This window comes from Arachis ipaensis, chromosome B5 (assembly GCF_059453495.1).
Source record: "Arachis ipaensis isolate K30076 ecotype BB chromosome B5, ASM5945349v1, whole genome shotgun sequence".
Lineage (NCBI taxonomy): Eukaryota > Viridiplantae > Streptophyta > Magnoliopsida > Fabales > Fabaceae > Arachis > Arachis ipaensis.
Genome location: NC_142440.1, coordinates 63,676,591 through 63,701,017, shown reverse-complemented (window position 1 = coordinate 63,701,017; position 24,427 = coordinate 63,676,591). Strand labels below are relative to the sequence as shown.

The 24,427-nt window shown below is 36.8% G+C and overlaps 1 non-coding gene and 1 pseudogene across 1 annotated transcript; one reads left to right on the top strand and one right to left on the bottom strand.

Annotated features, from left to right (window-relative positions):
• LOC148564433 (uncharacterized) overlaps window positions 1–24,427 on the top strand; it is a 60,666-nt pseudogene that overhangs the window by 27,911 nt on the left and 8,328 nt on the right.
• On the bottom strand, window positions 18,876–18,983 carry LOC148564434 (small nucleolar RNA R71). The gene has a single exon (XR_015884044.1). It is a non-coding gene; the product is annotated as a small nucleolar RNA R71 (small nucleolar RNA).

Below are 24,427 nucleotides of genomic sequence, written 5' to 3'. Positions count from 1 at the left end.
AATCACATTTTCATTCAAAATCACAAAGTGCCATTTTCAAAACATCCCAATTCCAACCCTTTTCAAAATCAAGGAAAGTATGTCAAAAATCAACTCAAGCCTCTTCAACTCATACATTAGCATATTTGACACATTACAAGCCAATCTCTCACCATTTCATTCCATCTCAAACAATTAGCCTAATATTAAATACATTAACATGGCATATACCCTTCCTCATCACAATTTCCAATCACATCATTACCAATTAACCAACATTACACATAATCACTACCATGCTCACTTTCACATGGTTCCATCCACAATTCAACCTCAATCATTCATCAAGCATATATCATAACATGCATTTTTCTCATATATCACACCATCAAGGCATCAATATTCATAATCACATATATGACCACATCATTTATCTCAACCATTCAACAACATCAACAATTCAATGTCTATCTTAAGGCCTCTAGCCTAAGTATTTCCTACCACATTACATTTTAGATACGAGAAACCGAGACAATACCTTAGCCGATTTTCTAAGCTCAACCGGAGCACTTCCAAATCACTTATCCACAAGCTTTAAAGGTCTCAACACCTTCCTGAACAGATTTTTACACACCAAGCTATTTCTCAAGCTTTCCAAAAATCTCAATCAAGCTCCAATATTCACAAACAGACTACCTAAGCCACAATATCACACCAAAATACAATAGCTCAATACCCACAACCACAAATTCAACATTTTCACTAGGGTTTGGGATATCTTACCTTATCCAAGGACCAAGATAGCTAGAACAAGCCTTCCCCTCAAGCTAATATGATCCTATAACACAAAGGAGCTCAAAACCTCAATATTTTTGCCCATGAAACTCGAAAATAGGGGCTGAGATTCGAAGGAGAAAATGTAGCTTACCTCAAGATTGATTGTATGGGTTTTGTAGAGCTCTCTACGGTGAATGCGTAGCTACAAACGGTGCGGCAATCGGAACTCTAGATCAAAAGTTATGGTTGTTTGAAGATCAACCAAGGGAGAGAACTTGAGAGATTGTTCTTCCCCCCTCTACCACCATTTTTAGCGTGAATTAGGGTGTTGTGAGGAGAGAGAGTACTGAAAATTAGGGTTTTGGTTTAGTTAGGTTGGGCCAAGGGCCCACTATGGGTCCGGTTGGCCCAGTTTGGCCCGTTCGATCCAATCTTGGTCCGATTTCTACAAAATTGGTACCGAAATTCTCATCTCAATCTCCTCTATCATGTTTAGCCATAAAAATCACATTTTTTACTTTATAGAATAAATTCTCATTTATGGGTTAATTAGCCGTTAATTAACCGGGTTTTACAAAAACTAACCAAATACTAAATTTTTAAAATTTGAATTTAATAAGAAAGATAAGATAACAAAATTTTAAAAATCAAATAAAAAAGATAAGATAAAGATTTTAAAGATATAAAAGTTAAACAAGAAAAACAAGATTACTAATTAAGACACCAAACTTAAAATTTTTGAATCAAGAAAGAAAAAGATTACAAGATTTTCGAATATTTAAAGAAAAAGGGTTTTAAAAAAATTTTTGAAGTTCAAAAAGATAGAAAAAGATAACACCAAACTTAAAATTTGAAATTAAATCTTAAAGATTTTCGAATATATATATATATATATATAATTTTTTGAAATTAAAAAGAAAAGAAAAATACTAAACAGACACTAAACTTAAAGATTTTGATATCAAACAACATAAATTTCGAAAAAAATAGAGAGAGAAACACTAAAAGACACCAAACTTAAAAGTTTTGAAATCAAACAAGGGAAAGCAACCAAAAAGTTCGAACACACAGAGAAAGAAATAAGAGGTAAAACAAGATGGAAATAAAAAATTCAAGAAAGCAAATATGAAATTTTCGAAAATTAATATAAAGAAAAATAATTGACCAAGACTACCAAGGAACACCAAACTTAAAAATTACAAATAAGAGAAAATTAATAATGAAATTTTTTGAAAAAATAGAGAAATAAGTAGGACTCGAAATAAGAAAATCAAAAGGAAATAAATGGTCAAAAGCTAATAAAAGTACCTAAACCGGTAGCTTGTCAATCTTGAACAATCCCCGGCAACGGCACCAAAAACTTGGTGCGCGAATTTTTGAGTCGCACAACTGAACCGGCAAGTGCACCGGGTCGTCCAAGTAATATCTCAGGTGAGTGAGGGTCGAATCCCACAAGGATTGCTGAATTGAGCAAGCTGTTGTTGTCCTGCAGATCTTAGTCAGGCTAATAGAAAATATGGTTGTTATTGAATGCGCATAAAATAAATAAAGAAAGCAATAAAGAAATAACAAAGAAATAATGATGAGAAACCAGTTAAGGCTTCAGAGATGCTTTATCTTTCTTGATTAACTTTTCTTACTGTTTACTTCAATAATGAATGATTCGTTCAATGGCAAAGCTGTAAGTGATTAACTCATGTCCTCTCATCAAGTTAATCTCCCCTAAACCATAGCTTGACACCGTATTTGAGTAACTCATGTCCTCTCATCAAGTTAGCTCGTAGTGCTTCACTATAGCCGAAGATAAAGCCTGTGCAATCTACTCTCCTTTTGTTGATCGTACTCAAAATGCCACATACAAGGTTGGATCTTCCGGATCGGAGAATGATGCTTTATGGTTCTAGCCTTAGCGCCACAGAGACCTCATTTACCCATGACTAATGGGATTATATGTCACGTATCCCAATTAGCCTAGATACTCTCTTGGAACCTGTGATGCACTCTCAAATTGTAGCTCAATACTATCCAGGTCAGGACTCACATGAGGTCTTGTAGAATAAGGGGCCATACTTCTGTTTCACCCTAGATTCATAAGGATGAAGGACGAAAATGCATCATAGAATATAATTAAATGTATATTGAAATAAAACAGTAATATCATTAATCCATAGGAATCAGCAGAGCTCCTAACCTTAACCTAGGAGGTTTAGTTGCTCATGCTTTACAAAGAAAGTGCAAGGTAATATGTCTGTGCTTCTCCCCTCCTGGGAGGCATAATCCTCATGAGGAAGGAAGTCCTTTATTTATAATAAAAACTCTAAGACTAAACCTAAAAGATATTATTTTTAATTAAAAATTACAAAAAGAGAAATAAAATAAGCTAAGAAGAGCTAAAATCCACTTTGGGGCCCACTTGATGAGTGTTTGAGCTGATGCCTAGCACTCAAATCAAGTTCTGGGCGTTTTCTGCTCCTTGGCTGGCGTTGAACGCCAGTTTGGGCGTTCAACTTGGGAGGTTGGTCCTGTTTGGGCGTTGAACGCCAGAAAGGGAGTAAGTTGGGCGTTCAACGCCCATTTTGGACAGTCCTTTCCAAAGAGAAGTATAGACGATTATATATTGCTCGAAAGATCTAGAAGTTAGCTTTTCAACGCCATTGAGAGAGCATCAATTAGACCTCTATAGCACCAGATATGCTCATTGAATTGCACGGAGGTCAGGATCTGACAACATCTGTTATCCTTTCTTCGCCTCTGAATCAGACTTTGCCAAAATTTGCCAAATTCACAAAAAAATCACCTAAATCATAGGAAAACCACAAAAACTCAAAGTAGCATCCAAAAAGTGATTTTTGCACTAAAATCTACTAACACATAATAAAACTTAACAAAATATACTAAAAACACTAAGAAAATACTACCAAAAAGTGTATAAAATATCCGCTCATCAATACTCCTTAGCATGGACATCTGGATTCTGAGAACCCTCCGCACCCTCTACATCCTCCTTACTAATTGTACTATCTAAACTACCTATATGACAACAATAACAACAACGACAAGAATAAATCTACTATGAACAAGTAGCTACAACTATTATAAATTTGAACTAGTTCAGCAACACCAATAACAACAATAATAAATCCACTATTAGGAGTGGCAAATAAGCTGAACTCGCTGGGCTCTCCTGCCTAACTCGCCAAAAAAGATGGGTTGAGTTGGAAATTTGAAACCGTCAAACATAAAAAGCCTGCCTAAGCCGCCTATCCTAATCTGTGGGCTTTGGCGTGACGGGGCAGACTTTTTCGGCGGGCTAGGCATTTTTATGGTCAGGGCTATTTTTTTAAAAAATTTCTATGATGTTATTGATCAACAAGAGGATGAAGATGATAATTGAAGATGTTCTAAGTTATATTTTGAATTATGTTTTATGTTTGATTGATTATAAACTTGAAGATGTTGAATTATATGTTTTGGACAATGTTTGTTTTGTTTTGGACAATGTTAGTTTTATTATTTTGTTTCAGAAAACTTAGTTTATGATTATGTTTATTACATATTTATAATTGTAAAGACTTTAATGTTTGTGAGTTTAGAAATTAAAATTTTTTTATGTCTTTAGAAATTATTAATTTATTTAAATAGTTGTGAAATTATATATATTGTTTAACATTAAATTATTTATAAAAAAATGGTGGGCTTGGCCTGCAAACATGCCAGATGGCGGACTTTTGGCGGGTGGGGCGGGGCAGGCTTCCCCGTTTTCCATCCCTATCCAATATAAACAAGTATCTAAAACAGTAAATTGACATAAATAGATTACTTGCAGTGGGGGCAATGTCATCATCATTGCTCTCATGATTATCATTCCCTTGAGTTATTGACGCTTAAAATTAAGGGGAACCAACAACATCATGTTAACCAATCCCTCTACCATGATCACTTCGGATAAAATCACTTTGTCTTGAATCAAAAAACACTATTTTCCTAGAGTGCTTAGAAGTGCTACGATGTGGTTATCTCTATCCATAGACAACAGGCCTGAAACAACTTGAGGTGGTTATTGACTAGTTTATAGCATGTGCTTCGTAGCTTCAAGTCATTGTTGTTAGGCTTGTTGATGCAGATTTTACAAACCACAAAACACTGGCAAGTACACCGGGTCGTACCAAGTAATAAACTCACAGTGAGTGAGTGTCGATCCTACGAGGATTAATGGATTAAGCAAGCAATAGTCAACCGATTAATCTAGTTATACAATCAAATTAGGGTTTCAGAGCTTTAAACATAAACAACAATTAAACAAAAGCAAACAGTGAATGTTGAAAGGTAATATGATTAAAAGAATTAAGGTTTTAGATATGTTAAATCTTCCGAATCAATACTTTTTGCTTTCCACCTTGATCACACAAAGACACTCCTATGGAAAATCATTAGAAATTAAACCCCAATCCCTTGGCGATTCAATTTCTCTTTAACCTAATTAATCACTAATTTCTTAGTCAATTACTTAAGAAAAGAGTTGAAGAACGTTCACTGATTTATAAAGCCACACAATTCATAAGAATCTCCCCTAATTGATTTTATGTCACTGATCAAGTCTAATTTCAAAACTTAAGAGTTATGAGAATCGGTTTTCAAGCTTAATTCAATTAATCAACTTTTCCAAGAAGTTAAGGGAATTCAAGTAAGAGAATAATTGTTTCCCAATAGATTCAAACACCTTAAGATGAAGAATGAAAACCTTTTCTTGAGAAGAAATCTGTGCATAAATCAAAGGTAGCAAAGCTAATGTATTAATCCATAGAATTAACAGAGCTCTTAACCTTAACCAGGGAGAATTAGTTGCTCATGTTCTTCAGAGAAATCCTTATAAAACCAAAACTGCCGAAGGAGAAGAGAGGTTAGTGCCCTCTTCCCCTATATATTAACCCTAAACAAACATAGAATTCAAAAATCAAGCAGAATCTAAATTCAAAATAAAATCAAATCATCTTCATAACTGGTTTTTTTCTCTGCTAAGATATCTTCCTTATCTGCTTGCAATCCTCAAATAATTCCATCGTTGTTGGGCTTTTTGATTAACCCACAAATGTTGAAGAATTGGATATGGGATGGCTTTGTTTGAAGCTCTGGAAGGTGAACTTGATTCTACGTCCCACGTGAAGAGTGCTGCGTGCCATGTGAAGTCCAACCTTGAGTTGATTTGCTCTTTGTGAAGCCCACACACCACGTGAAGGAGCCCATGTTGTACGTGGCTTAAACTTGTTCAATTGTTTCCTTTCACGTTGTATGTGGTGAGATCTACGTCCCACGTGATCTAAGGGTCTTGCGTACGCATCCACCATGCATACATACGATAGGCCAAATGTCCACTTATTGTGCGTACGAATGCTACATGCGTACGCACGGGTCCTTTTTATTCCTAATGTGATACGTGGTGAACCCCACGTTGCACTTCCATTGCTTTATGTTTCTAGAGAGATTTCTGTTTATCATAGAGAGTATTCTGTATGGTACAAAGGCATTCTTCTTGATGATTTTTATCCTCTTTTCTTCTCTATTTCTTGCTGCTTTCCCTCTAAAGTTTTCTGTAATCAATGTAATTCAACTAATCAAAGTAATGTTTCTTTTAACCTTAGAAAATCAATTCAAATTGAGGAAGAAAAATACGAAAAATGCAGATGCATCACTTGTTGCATTTACGTATGATGGTCTAGGGTGAAAAACAAATCATTCACCTACTGCGATGTGTAGGCACCCACTGATACAACTGGCAATTTGAGGATTGCTCAGTTTGTCCCTCTATTGTGACTTAGAAGGTTGGTAATATGGTTGGTACTGTAGTATGTATAGTGAGTGTGAGTCAAGGAATAACTATGTAAAGAATGATTGACCTAGCTTAGTATATGCTTGTGTGTGCATGGGTGTGATTATGGTTATGGGTGCTAGAAGGGTTCTGATTGTGAGTATGATTTTGGAAAGGGATGTGGCAGTTGGTATAGGTGCAAGAAAGGCTACGACTGTAGGTATGGATCCAAGAAGGACTATAATTATGGATATAGGTCCAGGATGGACTATGCCAGTGGTTGCAATTATGCTGTGGATGTGGCTATGACTGTAGCTGTGGAACATGACCAGTCAACCAGTAGGTCAACACCATATGTATCACTGTATCATTGCATTTATGTACATATCACAATTTGTCCACATCATAATATATATAGAATACTTAGCTCTCTAATCTTTATTCTTTGGTCTAGTTAAGACCATGTTGTGAGAACCTTTAAGACGAGTAAATTGTCCATGACTTCCTACTATAGACTAAATTATCTCTTTACCCTATCAGATGCATGCCACTCAATACACTTAAAAGATATGAGTGGCATGGTTGCACTCCATGTTGTGTGACGCTGTAGGATTCATGTGAAATTACAATGGGCCTAAAATGATCATGACTGTCTAGGTTCCACATAAGCTACGCAAACATAACAAAACAAAAATGTACAAATATAATTTAAAAATAGTGCATAGTAATATAAACCTGGTTAATATAAAATAATCCTACCCCGTCCATAGGAATATCATCCAATAATTCCCTAGCATTAGAGATGCTCCACTTTTTGTATCCAATAATTCTTTGTCACAAAATAAATTTATCCCAAATAGCAACAATATGTGAAGCATCACATACATCTGTTAGATGAAAGTGGTATCCAATGACATGCATCACTTTAGGGTGAAAAGTCATGTAGGCTTGATATTGCTTTCTTTATGATCACCTATCGTAGGTACAGTGTCAAACCATAACATACATTCATTTTTTAGGCTGGCAGTGCTGCTGTCTATTTTTTCAAACACTGATAGACCATATGTTGTGAGTCCAAAAATCATTGCAACATCCTCTAAGGTGATGATACATTCACCGTGTGAAATATGGAATGTGGAATCCCTGACACGCTATAATTATAATAGAGTCTAGATAATAAATTATTATTATTATCAAACCCGATATTTGCCTATATAAGTAATTATTGGTATTTCCTGATGAACTTAGAGTTGCTAATATTTCATCAAATATCTTTCATCCTTAAGTTACTAATGTCATTTAAATTAATAGCTCATATATATTAAACCATATATATATATATATATATATATATATATATATATATATATATATATATATATATATATATGGCCTTCACAACCCTCTCCCTTCTGTCCTTATGTTGTAGTAAGGTAGGGTGGTTTGCTTGAGTAGCTTTGGTTGCCGCTAAAATCGGATGTGATTTTTGTAGTGGTGAATTCCAGAACCACGAGTTTTGAAAGGAGAGGACCTTTGGAAGCAAGTTGGGAGAGGGTTGTGAAGGTGGCCTCGTTATCCACACCTCCGGTCAGATGAATGGAGGCCCTTAGAAAAATGGTTGGTGCCACCAAGTCTCTTGCTCCTATTAAGCTCAGTGCTAAGTGGTAACACGATGTATAGAGTCTGACACCTGCCCGGAGCAACCTGTTCTTCTTCGATCACGAGTGAACCATAGCCTTTTCTCCTTCTTGGCTAAAAGAGATTCCTATTACTCCGGTTGGGTTCTAGTGGCGGGCTCTTGGGTTTTCCGGACCCATATCAGTCTTCCGCACTGCTCAAGTAAGTGTGCATGTGTGGTAAGCTTGAAAACAAACTAGACTATCCAGCCGAGCCAGCCCCGCCGGAAACGTTTGTTCAGTTCATTCAGCTCATCCCGGGAATACCCGTCAGAGAGCAGAGCTTTCTCAATCAGCCTGAGTTCAATTAGTCCCAGCGTTATATATATTACTTGTGTTTTAATATATTCAATTTTCATAATTATTCGTTTAGAGATATTTATAACTTGAACTGCTGACTCAGTAGCTCCAGAACTTGACACCTAGCCACAAAATTACCAATAATCTTTATTATTACCATTAGTTCCATTCACTATCATTACCATTAATCATATTTATTGCTTAGTTATTTTCCCATTGGGCCGAAGCCATTAAGGGAACAAAGAAAGAAATGAAACATGGCTTGAGGAAGATCATGAGCGGATAATTTATATTTTACCATTAGTTACTTTTTATTATATTTTTATTAGTTTTTATGCAAAAATCATATTTCTCGACTTTACTATGAGTTTGTGTATTTTTCTGTGATTTCAGGTATTTTCTGACCGAAATTGAGGGACCTGAGCAAAAATCTGATTCAGAGGCTGAAAAAGGACTACAGATGTTGTTAGATTCTGAACCTCCTGCACTCGAAGTAGATTTTCTGGAGCTACAGAAGCCCAATTGGTGCGCTCTCAATTGCGTTGGAAAGTAGAAATCTTGGGCTTTCCAGAAATATATAATAGTTCATACTTTTCCTGAGATTTGATGGCCCAAACTGGCGTTCAAACGCCCACTAGAGACCCTTTTCTGGAGTAAAACGCCAGAACTGGCTCCAGAACTGGAGTTAAACGCCCAAACTGGCACCCAAGCTGGCATTTAACTCCAAGAATGGCCTATGCACGTCTAAATCTCAATGTTCAGCCCAAGCACACACCAAGTGGGCCCCCAGAAGTGGATTTCTACACTATCTGCACTTAGTTACTCATTTTTTATAAACCTAAGTTATTAGTTAAGTATAAATAGTACTTTTTACTATTCTATTTGCATACTATCATACTTGGAATGTCTTTGGGAGGCTGGCCATTCGGCCATGCCTAGACCTATTTCACTTATGTATTTTCTACGGTGAAGTTTCTGCACCCCATAGATTAAGGTGTGGAGCTCTGCTGTTCTTCATGAATTAATGCAAGTACTATTGTTTTTCTTTCAATTCACGCCTACTTCTTCTCCAAGATATACTCTTGTACTTAATTCAGTTAAGTCAGAATGAAGGGGTGACCCGTGACAATCACCCACTATCTTCGTTACTCGCTTAGCCAAGATCCGCGTGCCTGACAACCACAAGCAGTCTACATGATGTTCAACGTAGTCATTGGATGACAGCCGGAGTATAATCTCTTGGGTCTCTAATCCATGATTTGCATCGCCTCTCCTGACAATAAAGCATCCTAATCCGTAAGATTAGAACCTTCGTGGTATAGGCTAGAACCAATTGATAGCATTCTTGAGATCCGGAAAGTCTAAACCTTGTATGTGGTATTCCGAGTAAGATCTGGGAAGGGATGACTGTGACGAGCTTCAAACTTGCGAATGTTGGGCGCGGTGACAGTGTGCAAAAGGATAGAGAGATCCTATTACGACGCTAGTAAGAACCGACAGATGATTAGCCGTGCGGTAGCTATACCTGGTATTTTTCATCCGAGACGAGAAATCTGATAGTTGATTAGCCGTGCAGAGATCGTACCTGGTATTTTTCATCCGAAAGGATCATACAGCTTGCCATGGAAGGGAGCACGCATGATTGGAAGAAGACAATAGGAAAGTAGAGGTTCAGAAGCAACAAAGCATCTCCAAACGCTTATCTGAAATTCCCACCAATGAATTACATAAGTATCTTTATCTTATTTTATGTTTTATTTATCTTTTAATTATCAAAACCTCATAACCATTTGAATCCGCCTGACTAAGATTTATAGGATGACCATAGCTTGCTTCAAGCCGACAATCTCCGTGGGATCGACCCTTACTCACGTAAGGTATTACTTGGACATCCCAGTGCACTTACTGGTTAGTTGTGTGGAGTTGTGAATAGTGTGAATCACAATTTCGTGCACCAAGTTTTTGGCACCGTTGCCGGGGATTGTTTGAGTTTGGACAACTGACGGTTCATCTTGTTGCTTAGATTGCGTAATTTTATTTTATGTTTAAGCTTTTTATTTTTATTTTCGAAAAAAAAAATACAAAAAAATTTAATAAAATAAAAAAAACCAAAAAAATTTTGTGTTTCTTGTTTGAGTCTAGTGTCAAATTTTAAGTTTGGTGTCAATTGCATGTTTTAATTTTTCTTAAATTTTCAAAAATATATGCATTTTGTTCTTCTTGATCTTCAAGTTGTTCTTGATGATTTTCTTTGTTTGATCTCTAATTTTTCTTGTTTTGTTTCTTTTCTTGTTTTTCATATGCATTTTCGAATTCATAGTGTCTAAACATTAAAAATGTCTAAGTTTGGTGTCTTGCATGTATTTCTTTTCTTAAAAATTTTCAAAAATATGTTCTTGATGTTCATCATGATCTTCAAAGTATTCTTGGTGTTCATCTTGACATTCAAAGTGTTTTTGCATATTTTTCTTGTTTTGATCTTAAATTTATATGTCTTGTGTCATTTTGTTGTTTTTCTCTTTCTTCATTAATTCAAAAAATCAAAAATAATATATTTTCCTTATTTTACTCATAAATTTTGAAATTTTGGGTTGACTTAGTAAAAAATTTTTAAAATTTAGTTGTTTCTTATTAGTCAAGTCAAAATTTCAATTTAAAAATTCTATCTTTTCAAATCTTTTTCAAAATCAAATCTTTTTAATTTTTCTTTCATGTTTTTCGAAAATTCTTCAAAATAAATTTTCAAAATCTTTTTCATTTTTTTTAATGTTTTCGAAAATCTTTAAATAAATTTCAAAATCTTTTTCTTAATTTTATTTCATATTTTCGAAATTATTGCTAACATTTAATGTTTTGATTCAAAAATTCAAGTTTGTGACTTTCTTGTTAAGAAAGGTTCAATCTTTAAATTCTAGAATCATATCTTTTAGTATCTTGTTAGTCAAGTTATCAACTTTAATTTTAAAAATCAAATCTTTTTAATTTCCTTTTCAAATCTTTTTCAAAATAAATTTCAATCATATCTTTTTAAAAATTTTAATTTCAAAATCTTTTTCTAACTTCTTATCTTTTCAAAGTTTATTTTTAAATCGTTGTCAATTAACTACTTGACTTGTTTGTTTTAATTTTAAAAATTTACTATTTCTTATCTTTTTCAAAACCACCTAACTACTTTTATCTCTCTAATTTTCGAAAACAACTAACAACTTTTTCAAAAATCTTTTTAATTAACTAATTATTTTAAATTTTAATTTTCTTCTATTTTTTTAATAAATTCGAATACTAACCAATAATTAAAATAAAAACAAAAATATTTTTTTTCTTTTAAATTAATATTCGAATACTCCATCTCTCATCTCTTTCTATTTATTTATTTATTTACTAACACTTCTATTCTACTCATAATTCGAACCCTCTCCCTCTCTCTGTGTTCAAATTCTTCTTATTCTCTCTCTACCTCATTCTTCTATTCTTCTATTCTTCTACTCACATAAAAGAATCTCAATACTGTGACATAGATGATTCCTCTTCTTTTCTGTTCTCTTCTTTTTCATATGAGCAGGAACAGGGATAAAGACATCCTTGTTGAAGCTGATCCTGAACCTGAAAGGACTCTGAAGAGGAAGCTAAGAGAAGCTAAAGCACAACACTCTATAGAGGACCTTACAGAAATTTTCAAAAAAGAAGCAGACATGGCAGCCGAACCCAACAACAATGCTAGAGATGCAAGAAAGATTCTTGGTGACTTTACTGCACCAACTTCCAACTTCTATGGAAGAGGTGAATTACATGGGAGAATTCTATGGAAACACCTATAATCCTTCATGGAGAAATCATCCAAATTTCTCGTGGAAGGATCAACAAAAGCCTCAACAAGGCTTCAAAAATAATAATAGTGGGAGAAATAGGTTTGGCAATAGCAAACCTTTTCCATCATCTTCTAAGCAACAGATAGAGAATTCTAGGTAGAGCCTCTCTGAACCATAGTCTCTGATCTAACTAAGATCACTCACAGTTTCATGACTGAAACAAGGTCCTCCATTAGAAATCAGGAGGTACAAGTGGGTCAGCTGAGTAAAAGAGTTACTGAAACTCCTCCTAGTACTCTCCCAAGCAATACAGAAGAGAATCTCAAAAAGGAGTGCAAGGCCATAACTATATCCAAAGTGGCCGAACTTGGAGAGAGTAAAAAGGCAGTGATTTCCAGTGAGAAAGACCTTTCTGGACGTCCACTGACCAATAAGGAGTTCCATATTGAGGAACCAAAGGAATCTGAGGCTCATATAGAGACCATAGAGATTCCATGGAACTTAATGCTGCAGTTCATGAGTTCTGATGAAGATTCTTCCTCTAAAGAGGATGAAGATATTGTTGAAGAGTAAGTTGCTCGGTATCATAGAGCAATCATGAAGTTGAATGCCAAGTTATTTGGTAATGAGAATTAGGAGGATGAACCTCCATTGCTCATCAATGAACTGAATTCCTTGGTTTAGCAGGAATTACCTCAAAAGAAACCGAATCCTAGAAAATTCTTAATGCATTGTACCATAGGCACCATGACCTTTTAGAAGGCTCTGTGTGACCTGGGGTCAGGTATAAACCTCATGCCACTCTTTGTAATGGAGAAACTGGGGATCTTTGAGATACAAGCTGTAAGAATCTCACTATAGATGGCAGGAAAATCAATAAAACAGGCTTATGGACTTGTAGAGGATGTCTTAGTGAAGGTTTAAGGCCTCTACAGCCCTGCTGACTTTATAATCCTAGATACTGGGAAGGATGAGGATGAATGCATCATCCTTGGAAGGCCCTTCCTAGCCACAACAAGATTTGTGATTGATGTGGACAGAGGAGAGTTAGTCTTTCAATTGAATGAGGACTACCTTGTGTTTAAGGCTCAAGGATCTTCTTCTGTAACCATGGAGAGGAAGCATGAAAAGCTTCTCTCAATACAGAGTCAAACAGAGCCCCCACACTCAACTTCTAAGTTTGGTGTTGGGAGGCCACCATTAAGCTCTGAGTCTCTGTGAAGCTCTCTAAGAGCTCACTCTCAAGCTATTGACATTAAAGAAGCGCTTATTGGGAGGCAACCCAATGTTATTTAATTATTTTTTTATATAGACATTTGTTTTCCATTGCCATGTTATGTTTTCTTTAGGATGATGATCATGTGGAATCATAAAAACAGCTGCAGAATTAAAGCAAAATCAAAAACAGCATCAAAAATAGCACACCCTGGAGGACAGGAGCAGAATGGGCGTTAAACGCCCATGCACGCAGCATTCTGGGTGTTAAACGCTAGAATGGGCAGCATTCTGGGCGTTCAGGAAAACGCACAGTAAAGAAGGATTCCTGGTGTTTAATGCCAGCTAGGGTATCGGGCTAGGCGTTAAACGCCCAAAGAGCCAGTCAAGTGGGCGTTAAACACCAGAATGGATAGCATTCTGGGCGTTTAACGCCAGGATGACACAAGGGAGGTAATTTTGTTTCCAAATCCAATTTTTTTTCAATTTTTCATGTTTTAATTCATAATTTTTTGCATCAAACATATTTTAAACGTTCATCTTTCAATTTCTATTTTCAAATATTAATAATCTTTCCAATCCTTTTTAATTCTTTTTTTTTATTTCTTTTCAATTCCTTCCAAAACGTTTTCAAAACTTACATATCTTTTCAAATTCTTTTCAACTCTTTTTAATTTCTCTTGTATACATTAATAAGTTTTCAAAATTAATTGCATCATTCTTCTTCTACTCCTTTCTATCTTATTTTGCTCGAGGACGAGAAAACCTTTTAAGTTTGGTGTAGAAAAAGCTCTGCTTTTTGTTTTTTCATAACCATTAATGGCACCTAAAGCCGGAGAAACCTCTAGGAATAGGAAAGGAAAGGCAGTTGCTTCCAACTCCGAGTCATGGGAGATGGAGAGATTCATCTCAAAAGCCCGTCACTAGAAAGAGGATGGAGCAAACAAGAGAGCCCACTCATAGACCTCAACGAGAGCACTCCATTATCCTCCATGAAATCAGAGAGGACCAAAAGGCCATGAGAGAGGAGCAACAAAGGCAAGGAAGAGACATAGAGGAGCTCAAGAACTCCATTGGTTCTTCAAGAGGAAGAAGAAGCCACCATCACTAAGGTGGACCCGTTCCTTAATCTCCTTGTTATTTGTTTTTCTGTTTTTGGTTTCTATGCTTTCTATTTTGTCTATGTTTTTGTCTTTATTACATGATCATTAGTGTTTAGTGTCTATGTCTTAAAGCAATGAATGTTCCATGAATCTTTCACCTTTCTTAAATGAAAAATATTTTCTGAAAAAGAAAAAGAAGTACATGAATTTCGAATTTTATCTTGAAAATAGTTTAATTATTTTGATGTGGTGGCAATACTTTTTGTTTTCTGAATGAATGCTTGAACAGTGTGATGAGCGGATAATTTATACGCTTTTTGGCATTGTTTTTAGTATGTTTTTAGTATATTTTAGTTAGTTTTTATTATATTTTTGTTAGTTTTTAAATAAAATTCACTTTTCTGGACTTTACTATGAGTTTGTGTGTTTTTCTATGTTTCAGGTATTTTCTGGCTGAAATTGAGGGACCTGAGCAAAAATCTGATTCAAAGGTTGAAAAAGAACTGCAGATGCTGTTGGATTCTGACCTTCCTGCACTCAAAGTGGATTTTCTGGAGCTACAGAAGCCCAATTGGCGCGCTCCCAATTGCGTTTGAACGTAGACATTCTGGGCTTTCCAGCAATATATAATAGTCTATACTTTGCCCGAGATTTGATGGCCCAAACTAGCGTTCCAAGTCAGCTCAAGAATTCTGGCGTTTAACTCCAGAACTGGCACAAAAGCTGGAGTTAAACGCCCAAACTGGCACAAAAGCTGGCGTTTAACTCCAAGAAAAGTCTCTACACATGAAAGCTTCAATGCTCAGCCCAAGCACACACCAAGTGGGCCCGGAAGAAGATTTCTGCATTAATTACTTATTTCTATAAACCCTAGGCTACTAGTTCTCTATAAATAGGACATTTTACTATTGTATTTTCATCTTGGTTCTTCTGGTTCCCTCTCTGGGGCCGAAGCCAATGACCTCGATTATCACTTTTGTATTTTTAATGGTGGAGTTTCTACACACCATATATTAAGGTGTGGAGCTCTACTGTTCTTCATGAATTAATACAAGTACTATTATTTTTCTATTCAACTCAAGTCTATTTCTTCTCCAAGATATTCATTCGCACCCAAGAACATGATGAATGTGATGATTATGTGACACTCATCACCATTCTCACCTATGACCACGTGACTGACAACCACTTCCGTTCTACATGCAAACAAGCTTGAATGTGTATCTCTGGGGTTTCTAATCTAAGATTGGAACCTTCGTGGTATAGGCTAGAATTATTGGCGGCCATTCCTGAGATCCGGAATGTCTAAACCTTGTCTGTGGTATTTTGAGTAGGATCTAGGAAGGGATGACTGTGACGAGCTTCAAACTCGCGAGTGTTGGGCGTGTGACAGACGCAAAAGGATCAATGGATCCTATCCCAACATGATCGAGAACCGACAGATGATTAGCCGTGCAGTGACAGCGCATTTGGAACGTTTTCACTGAGAGGACAGGAAGTAGCCATTGACAACGGTGATGCCCAACATAAAGCTTGCCATGGAAAGGAGTATGAATGATTGGAAGAAGGCAATAGGAAAGCAGAGGTTCAGGAGGAACAAAGCATCTTCATACGCTTATCTGAAATTCCAACCAAAGAATTACATAAGTATCTCTATCTTTATTTTATGTTTTATTTATCTTTTAATTATCAATCCTCCATAACCATTTGAATCCACCTGACTGAGATTTACAAGATGACCATAGCTTGCTTCAAGCCGACAGTCTCCGTGGGATCGACCCTTACTCACGTAAGGTATTACTTGGACGACCCAGTGCACTTGCTGGTTAGTTGTGCGGAATTGTGACAAAGTGTGATTCACGTTTGAGAGCTCCAAGTCTTTGGCGCCATTATTGATGATCACAATTTCGTGCACCAAGTTTTTGGCGCCGTTGCCGGGGATTGTTCGAGTTTGGACAACTGATGGTTCATCTTGTTGCTTAGATTAGGTAATTTTACTTTTTATTTTTTATTTTCGAAATTTTTTTTTAAAAAATACAAAAATTTTCTATTTTGTTCTTCAGAGTTTTTAAGAATAAATTCTAGAGTTTCATGATGATTTGTTGAAGTCTGGCTGGCTGTGAAGCCATGTCTAATCTTATTGGACCAAGGTTTCAACTTATCATCACAAGAGCTTGTTGATTTCTATCAATTCTGCTGTTGTTAGCAATGATCTGCTAAAGCTTGGCTGGCCATTGGCCATGTCTAGTGTTTTAGACCGGAGCTTTCATTGAAAGCTTGGCTAGCTAGTAAACCATGTCTAATTCCTGGACCGGAGTCTTAGACTAGCATTGCAATGATTCCTGGAACTCTTATTAAAAATTTTGAACCCCTTTATTTTCTTCTCCACTCAATTTTCGAAAAATCACAAAAAAATTTATAAAATTATAAAAATAAAAAATATTTTATGTTTCTTGTTTAAGTCTAGTATCTAATTTTAAGTTTGGTGTAAATTGCATACCTATAATTTTCGAAAATTATATGCATTATGTTCTTCATTAATCTTCAAGTTGTTCTTGATGATTTCATTGCTCTGATCTTTAAATTCTCTTGTTTTGTGTGTTTTGTTGTTTCTCATATGCATTCTCAATTTGTTAGTGTCCCTTATATGAAAATTTTTAAGTTTGGTGTCCTGCATGCATTGTTTGTTTGATTTGAGTTTCCTAAGATTAGTTGTATTTTGATTGTTTCTCATCATTGAAAATTTCAAAAAAAATTTCAAAACTATGTCTTTTTAAGTCAATAATACAGAGAATTAAAGATTCAGAACATTCAGCAGAGGAATCAAACAGAAAAAGCTGGGCGTTCAAAACGCCAACTGAAGAAGGAAAACTGGCGTTTAAACGCCCAGCCAGGTAACGCCCAAAAAGGTAGCACTTTGGGCGTTAAATGCCAGAATGGATACCATTCTGGGCGTTTAACGCCAGGATGACACTAGAGGGAAGATTTTGTTTTTAATTCAAATCTTTTTCAAATTTTCATAATTTTTCAAAATCAAATCTTTTTCAAATCATATATTTTCAATCATATCTCTTCAAAATCAATTTCTTTCCATTTTTTATTATTTTCAAAAATCCTTGCTACTATTAATAATTTACTTCAAAATTTTTAAGTTGTTACTTGCCTATTAAGAAAGGATCAAATTTTAAATTTTAAGAATCATATCTTTTAATTTCTTGTTAGTCAAGTAATCAACTTTAATTTTAAAAACTTTCCTTTTAAAATTGATTTTCAATCATATCTTCTCAATCATATCTTTTCAATCACATCTTTTTCAAAATTAACTCTCAATCATATCTTTTTGATTTCTAATTTCAAAATCTTTTTCAAAAATCACTTAATTTCTTTTCTAATCTTAATTTTCGAAAATCTCAATCAAATTTTCAAATTTCTTTTTATTATTTCAAAATCTTTTTAATTAATTTTCGAAAATTCTTCCGCTCTTCTCACATCCTTCTATTTAAGGGACTAACACTCCTCCTCAAGGTGCAATTCGAACTCTATCTCCCTTGATAAGTTCGAATTCTCTCTTCTCTACCTCCTCCTTCTATTCTTCTTTTCCTCTGACACCTCAAGGAATCTCTATACTGAGACATAGAGGATTCCATATTTTCTTTTCCTCTCTTTTCATATGAGCATGAGAAAGGACAAAGGCATACTTGTTCAAGCTGATCCTGAACCTGAAAGGACCTTGAAGAGAAAGCTAAGAGAAGCTAAAGCACAATTCTCTCTAGAGGGCCTAACAGAGCTTTTCAAGGAAGAAGAAGCCATGGCAGCCGAAAACAATAATGCCAACAATGCAAGGAAGGTGCTTGGTGACTTTACTGCACCTACTCCCGACTTCTATGGGAGAAGCATCTCAATCCCTGCCATTGGAGCAAACAACTTTGAGCTTAAGCCTCAATTAGTTTCTCTAATGCAACAGAATTGCAAGTTTCATGGACTTCCATTGGAAGATCCTCATCAGTTTTTAGCTGAATTCTTGCAAATCTATGACACTGTCAAGACCAATGGGATTGATCCTGAGGCCTACAAGCTTATGCTTTTTCCCTTTGCTGTAAGAGACAGAGCTAGGACATGGTTGGACTCACAACCTAAAGAAAGCCTGAACTCTTGGGAAAAGCTAGTCAATGCCTTCTTGACAAAGTTCTTTCCACCTCAAAAACTGAGTAAGCTTAGAGTGGAAGTCCAAACCTTCAGACAGAAGGAAGGTGAATCCCTCTATGAAGCTTGGGAAAGATACAAGCAATTGATCAGAAGGTGCCCTTCTAACATGCTTTCAGAATGGAGCATCATAGGTATATTCTATGATGGTCTGTCTGAACTATCCAAGATGTCATTGGATAACTCTGCTGGAGGATCTCTTCATCTGAAGAAGACGCCTGCAGAAGCTCAGGAACTCATTGAAATGGTTGCAAATAACCAATTCATGTACACTTTTGAAAGGAATCCTGTGAATAATGGGACAACTCAGAAGAAGGGAGTTCTTGATATTGATACTCTGAATGCCATATTAGCTCAGAATAAAATATTGACCCAACAAGTCAATATGATTTCTCAGAGTCTGTCTGGAATGCAAGCAGCAGCAACAGGCAGTACTAAGGAAGCTTCCTCTGAAGAAGAAGCTTATGATCCTGAGAACCCAGAAATAGAAGAGGTGAATTACATGGGAGAACCCTATGGAACACCTACAATTCTTCATGGAAAAATCATTCAAATCTCTCATGGAAGGATCAACAGAGACCTCAACAAGGTTTCAATAACAATAATGGTGGAAGAAACAGGTTTAGCAATAGCAAGCCTTTTCCATCATCTTCTCAGTAACAGATAGAGAATTATAAGCAAAGCCACTCTGACTTAGCAACCATTATCTCTGATCTAATCAAAACCACTCAAAGTTTCATGACTGAAACAAGGTCCTCTATTAGAAATTTGGAGGCACAAGTGGGTCAGCTGAGTAAGAAAATTACTGAACTCCTTCCTAGTACTCTCCCAAGCAATACAGAAGAGAATCCAAAGAGAGAGTGCAAGGCCATAAACACGTCTCACATGGCCGAACTTGGAGAGGAGGAAGAGGCAGTGATCTCCACTGAGGAAGACCTCAATGGATGTCCACTGGCCTCCATGGAGTTCCTTGATGAGGAACCATGGGAATCTGAGGCTCACACAAAGGCCATAGAGATTCCATTGAATTTACTTCTACCATTCATGAGCTCTGATGAGTATTCTTCCTCTGAAGAGGATGAAGATGTTACTGAAGAGCAAGTTGCTAAGTACCTTGGAGCAATCATGAAGCTAAATGCCAAGTTGTTTGGTAATGAGACTTGGGAGGATGAACCTCCATTTCTCATCAAAGAACTGGATGACTTGACTAGGAAGAAATTACCTCTGAAGAGACAAGACCCTGGAAAATTCTTAATCCCTTGTATCATAGGCACCATGCCCTTTGAGAAGGCTCTGTGTGACCTAGGGTCAAGTATAAACATTATGCCTCTCTCTGTAATGGAGAAGCTAGGGATTATTGAGGTACAAGCTGCTAGAATCTTACTAGAGATGGCAGACAATTCAAAGAAACAGGCTTATGGACTTGTAGAGGATGTCTTGGTAAAGGTTGAAGACCATTACATCCCTACTGATTTCATAATCCTAGAGACTGGGAAGTGTATGGATGAATTCATCATCCTTGGCAGACCCTTCCTAGCCACAGTAAAAGCTGTGATTGATGTTGACAGAGGAGAATTGATCATTCAAGTGAATAAAACTCCCTTGTGTTTAAAGCTCAAGGATATCCCTCTGTAACTATGGAGAGGAAGCATGAAGAGCTTCTCTCAATACGGAGTCAAACAGAGCCGCCACAGTCAAACTCTAAGTTTGGTGTTGGGAGGCCACAACCAAACCTTAAGTTTTGTGTTGAACCCCCACATTCAAACTCTAAGTTTGGTGTTGGGAGGTTCCGACATTGCTCTGAACATCTGTGAGGCTCCATGAGAGCCCACTGTCAAGCTATTGACATTAAAGAAGCGCTTGTTGGAAGGCAACCCAATCTTTACTGTTCTATGTTAAATTTATATTTTCTTTTGTTATTTCATGTTTTCTTAGGTTGATGATCATGTGAAGTCACAAAAATAATTGAAAAAGCAAAAACAGAAGGAAAAATAGTATTAAAAATAGAACACCCTGGAGGAGAAACTTACTGGCGTTTAAACGCTAGTAAGGGTAGCAGAATAGGCGTTAAACGCCCAGTTTGGAACCATTCTGGGCGTTTAACGCTAGAAATAGGCAACAGACTGGCATTTAACGCCAGGAATAGGCAAGAAGCTGGTGTTAAACACCAGAAATGGGCAGCAGCCTGGCGTTTAACACCAGGATTGGCAGAAAGGGGCATTTTTGCACGCCACTTGGTGCAGGGATGAAATATCCTTGACATCTCAGGATCTGTGGACCCACAGGATCCCCACCTACCCCACCTCTCTCTCTCTTCTTCACCCATTCACCAATCACCTCAATACCTCTTCCCCAAAAACCGCTCACCTATCAAATCCCACCATTCTCTTCACCACTCACATCCATCCTTCAATAAACCCCACCTACCTCACCATTCAAATTCAAACCACTTTCCCACCCAAACCCACCCCTACATGGCCGAACCATACCCCCCTCTCCACTCCTATATAAACCCATATTCACTCCTTCATTTTCTCACAACCTAAACACTACTTCTCCCCCTTGGCCGAAACACAAAGCCCCCTCCATCTCCTCTATTTCTTCTTCTTCTACTCTCTTCTTTCTTCTTTTGCTCGAGGACGAGCAAACCTTCTAAGTTTGGTGTGGTAAAAGCTAAAGATTTTTGTTTTTCCATAACCATTTATGGCACCAAAGGCCGGAGAAACCTCTAGAAAGAGGAAAGGGAAAGCAAAAGCTTCCACCTCTGTGTCGTGGGAGATGGAGAGATTCCTCTCAAGGGTGCATTAAGACCACTTCTATGAAGTTGTGGCCAAGAAGAAGGTGATTCCCGAGGTCACTTTTAAGCTAAAAAAGGGCGAATATCCGGAGATCCGACATGAGATCCGAAGAAGAGGTTGGAAAGTTTTCACCAATCCCATTCAACAAGTCGGAATCTTAATGGTTCAAGAGTTCTATGCAAATGCATGGATCACCAAGAACCATGATCAAAGTGTGAACATGGACCCTAAGAATTGGCTTACAATGGTCCGAGGAAAATACTTGGATTTTAGTTCGGAAAATGTAAGGTTGGCATTCAACTTGCCCATGATGCAAGGAGATGCACACCCCTACACTAGAAGGGTCAACTTTGATCAAAGGTTGGACCAAGTCCTCATAGACATCTGTGAAGAGGGCACTCAATGGAAGAAAGATTCAAGAGGGAAGCCGGTTCAACTAAGAAGGCATGACCTCAAGCCCATGGCTAGGGGATGGTTGGAGTTTATCCAACGCTCAATCATTCCCACTAGCAACCGGTCTGAATTTACTATAGACCGAGCCATCATTATTCATAGCATCATGATTAGAGAGGAAGTAGAAGTTTATGAGGTTATATCCCAAGAACTCTACAAAGTGGCGGACAAGTCCTCTACTGTGGCAAGGTTAGCCTTCCCTCACCTCATTTGTCACCTCTCCAATTCAGTTGGAATTGACATAGAGGGAGACATTCTCATTGATGAGGACAAGCCCATCACTATGAAAAGGATGGAGCAAATAAGAGAACCTCACCAAGAGCATGAGGAATTTCCTCATTATAAAATCCCTGAGATGCCTCAAGGGATGCATTTTCCTCCACAAAACTATTGGGAGCAAATCAATACCTCCCTAGGAGAATTAAACTCCAACATGGGACAACTAAGGGTGGAGCACCAAGAGCATTCCATCCTCCTAACATTCCAACATTCCAACAACTTTTGAATTTGTTGTTTAAAGAATGTTAAAATTGTTGGCTCTTGAAAGAATAATGAAAAAGGAGAAATGTTGTTGATGATCTGAAAAATCATAAAAATGATTCTTGAAGCAAGAAAAAGCAGTGAATAGCAAAGCTTGCAGAAAAAAAAGAGTAAAAAAAATGCGAAAAAAAAGAGAGAGAAAGAAAAAGCAAGCAGAAAAAGCCAATAGCCCTTAAAACCAAAAGGCAAGGGTAAAATAAAAAAGGGATCCAAGGCTTTGAGCATCAGTGGATAGGAGGTCCCACATGAATAAAATCCTGGCCTAAGCGGCTAAACCAAGTTGTCCCTAACCATGTGCTTGTGGCGTGAAGGTGTCAAGTGAAAACTTGAGACTGAGCGGTTAAAGTCGTGGTCCAAAAGCAAAAAGAGTGTGCTTAAGAGCTCTGGACACCTGTAATTGGGGACTCTAGCAAAGCTGAGTCACAATCTGAAAAGGTTCACCCAGTTATGTGTCTGTGGCATTTATGTATCCGGTGGTAATACTGGAAAACAAAATGCTTTGGGTCACGGCCAAGACTCATAAAGTAGCTGTGTTCAAGAATCAACATACTTAACTAGGAGAATCAATAACACTATCTGGATTCTAAGTTTCTATAGATGCCAATCATTATGAACTTCAAAGGATAAAGTGAGATGCCAAAACTGTTTAGAAGCAAAAAGCTAAAAGCCCCGCTCATCTAATTAATATTGATCTTCATAGATGTTTTTGGAATTCATTGTATATTCTATTCTTTTTATCTTATATGATTTTCAGTTGCTTAGGGACAAGCAACAATTTAAGTTTGGTGTTGTGATGAGCGGATAATTTATACACTTTTTGGCATTATTTTTAGTATGTTTTTAGTATATTTTAGTTAGTTTTTATTATATTTTTATTAGTTTTTAAATAAAATTCACTTTTCTGGACTTTACTATGAGTTTGTGTATTTTTCTGTGATTTCAGGTATTTTCTGGCTAAAATTGAGGGACCTGAGCAAAAATCTGGCTGAAAAAGGACTGCAGATGCTGTTGGATTCTGACCTCCCTGCACTCGAAGTGGATTTTCTTGAGCTAGAGAAGCCCAATTCACGCGCTCCTAATTTCGCTGGAAAGTAGACATCCTGGGCTTTCCCGCAATATATAATAGTTCATACTTTGCCCGCGATTTGATGGCCCAAACCGGCGTTGCAAGTCAGCTCAAGAATTCTGGCGTTTAACTCCAAAACTGGCACAAAAGCTGGAGTTAAACGCCCAAACTAGCACAAAAGCTGGTGTTTAACTCCAAGAAAAGTCTTTACACATGAAAGCTTCAATGCTCAGCCCAAGCACACACCAAGTGGGCCCGGAAGAAGATTTCTGCATTAATTACTTATTTCTGTAAACCCTAGGCTACTAGTTCTCTATAAATAGGACCTTTTACTATTGTATTTTCATCTTGGTTCTTCTGGTTCCTTCTCTGGGGCCGAAGCCAATGACCTCGATTATCACTTTTGTATTTTCGATGGTGGAGTTTCTACACAACATAGATTAAGGTGTGGAGCTCTGCTGTTCTTCATGAATTAATACAAGTACTATTGTTTTTCTATTCAACTCAAGTCTATTTCTTCTCCAAGATATTCATTCACACCCAAGAATATGATGAATGTGATGATTATGTGACACTCATCACCATTCTCACCTATGAACGCGTGACTGACAACCACTTTCATTCTACATGCAAACAAGCTTGAATGTGTATCTCTTGGGTTTCTAATCTAAGATTGGAACCTTCGTGGTATAGGCTACAATT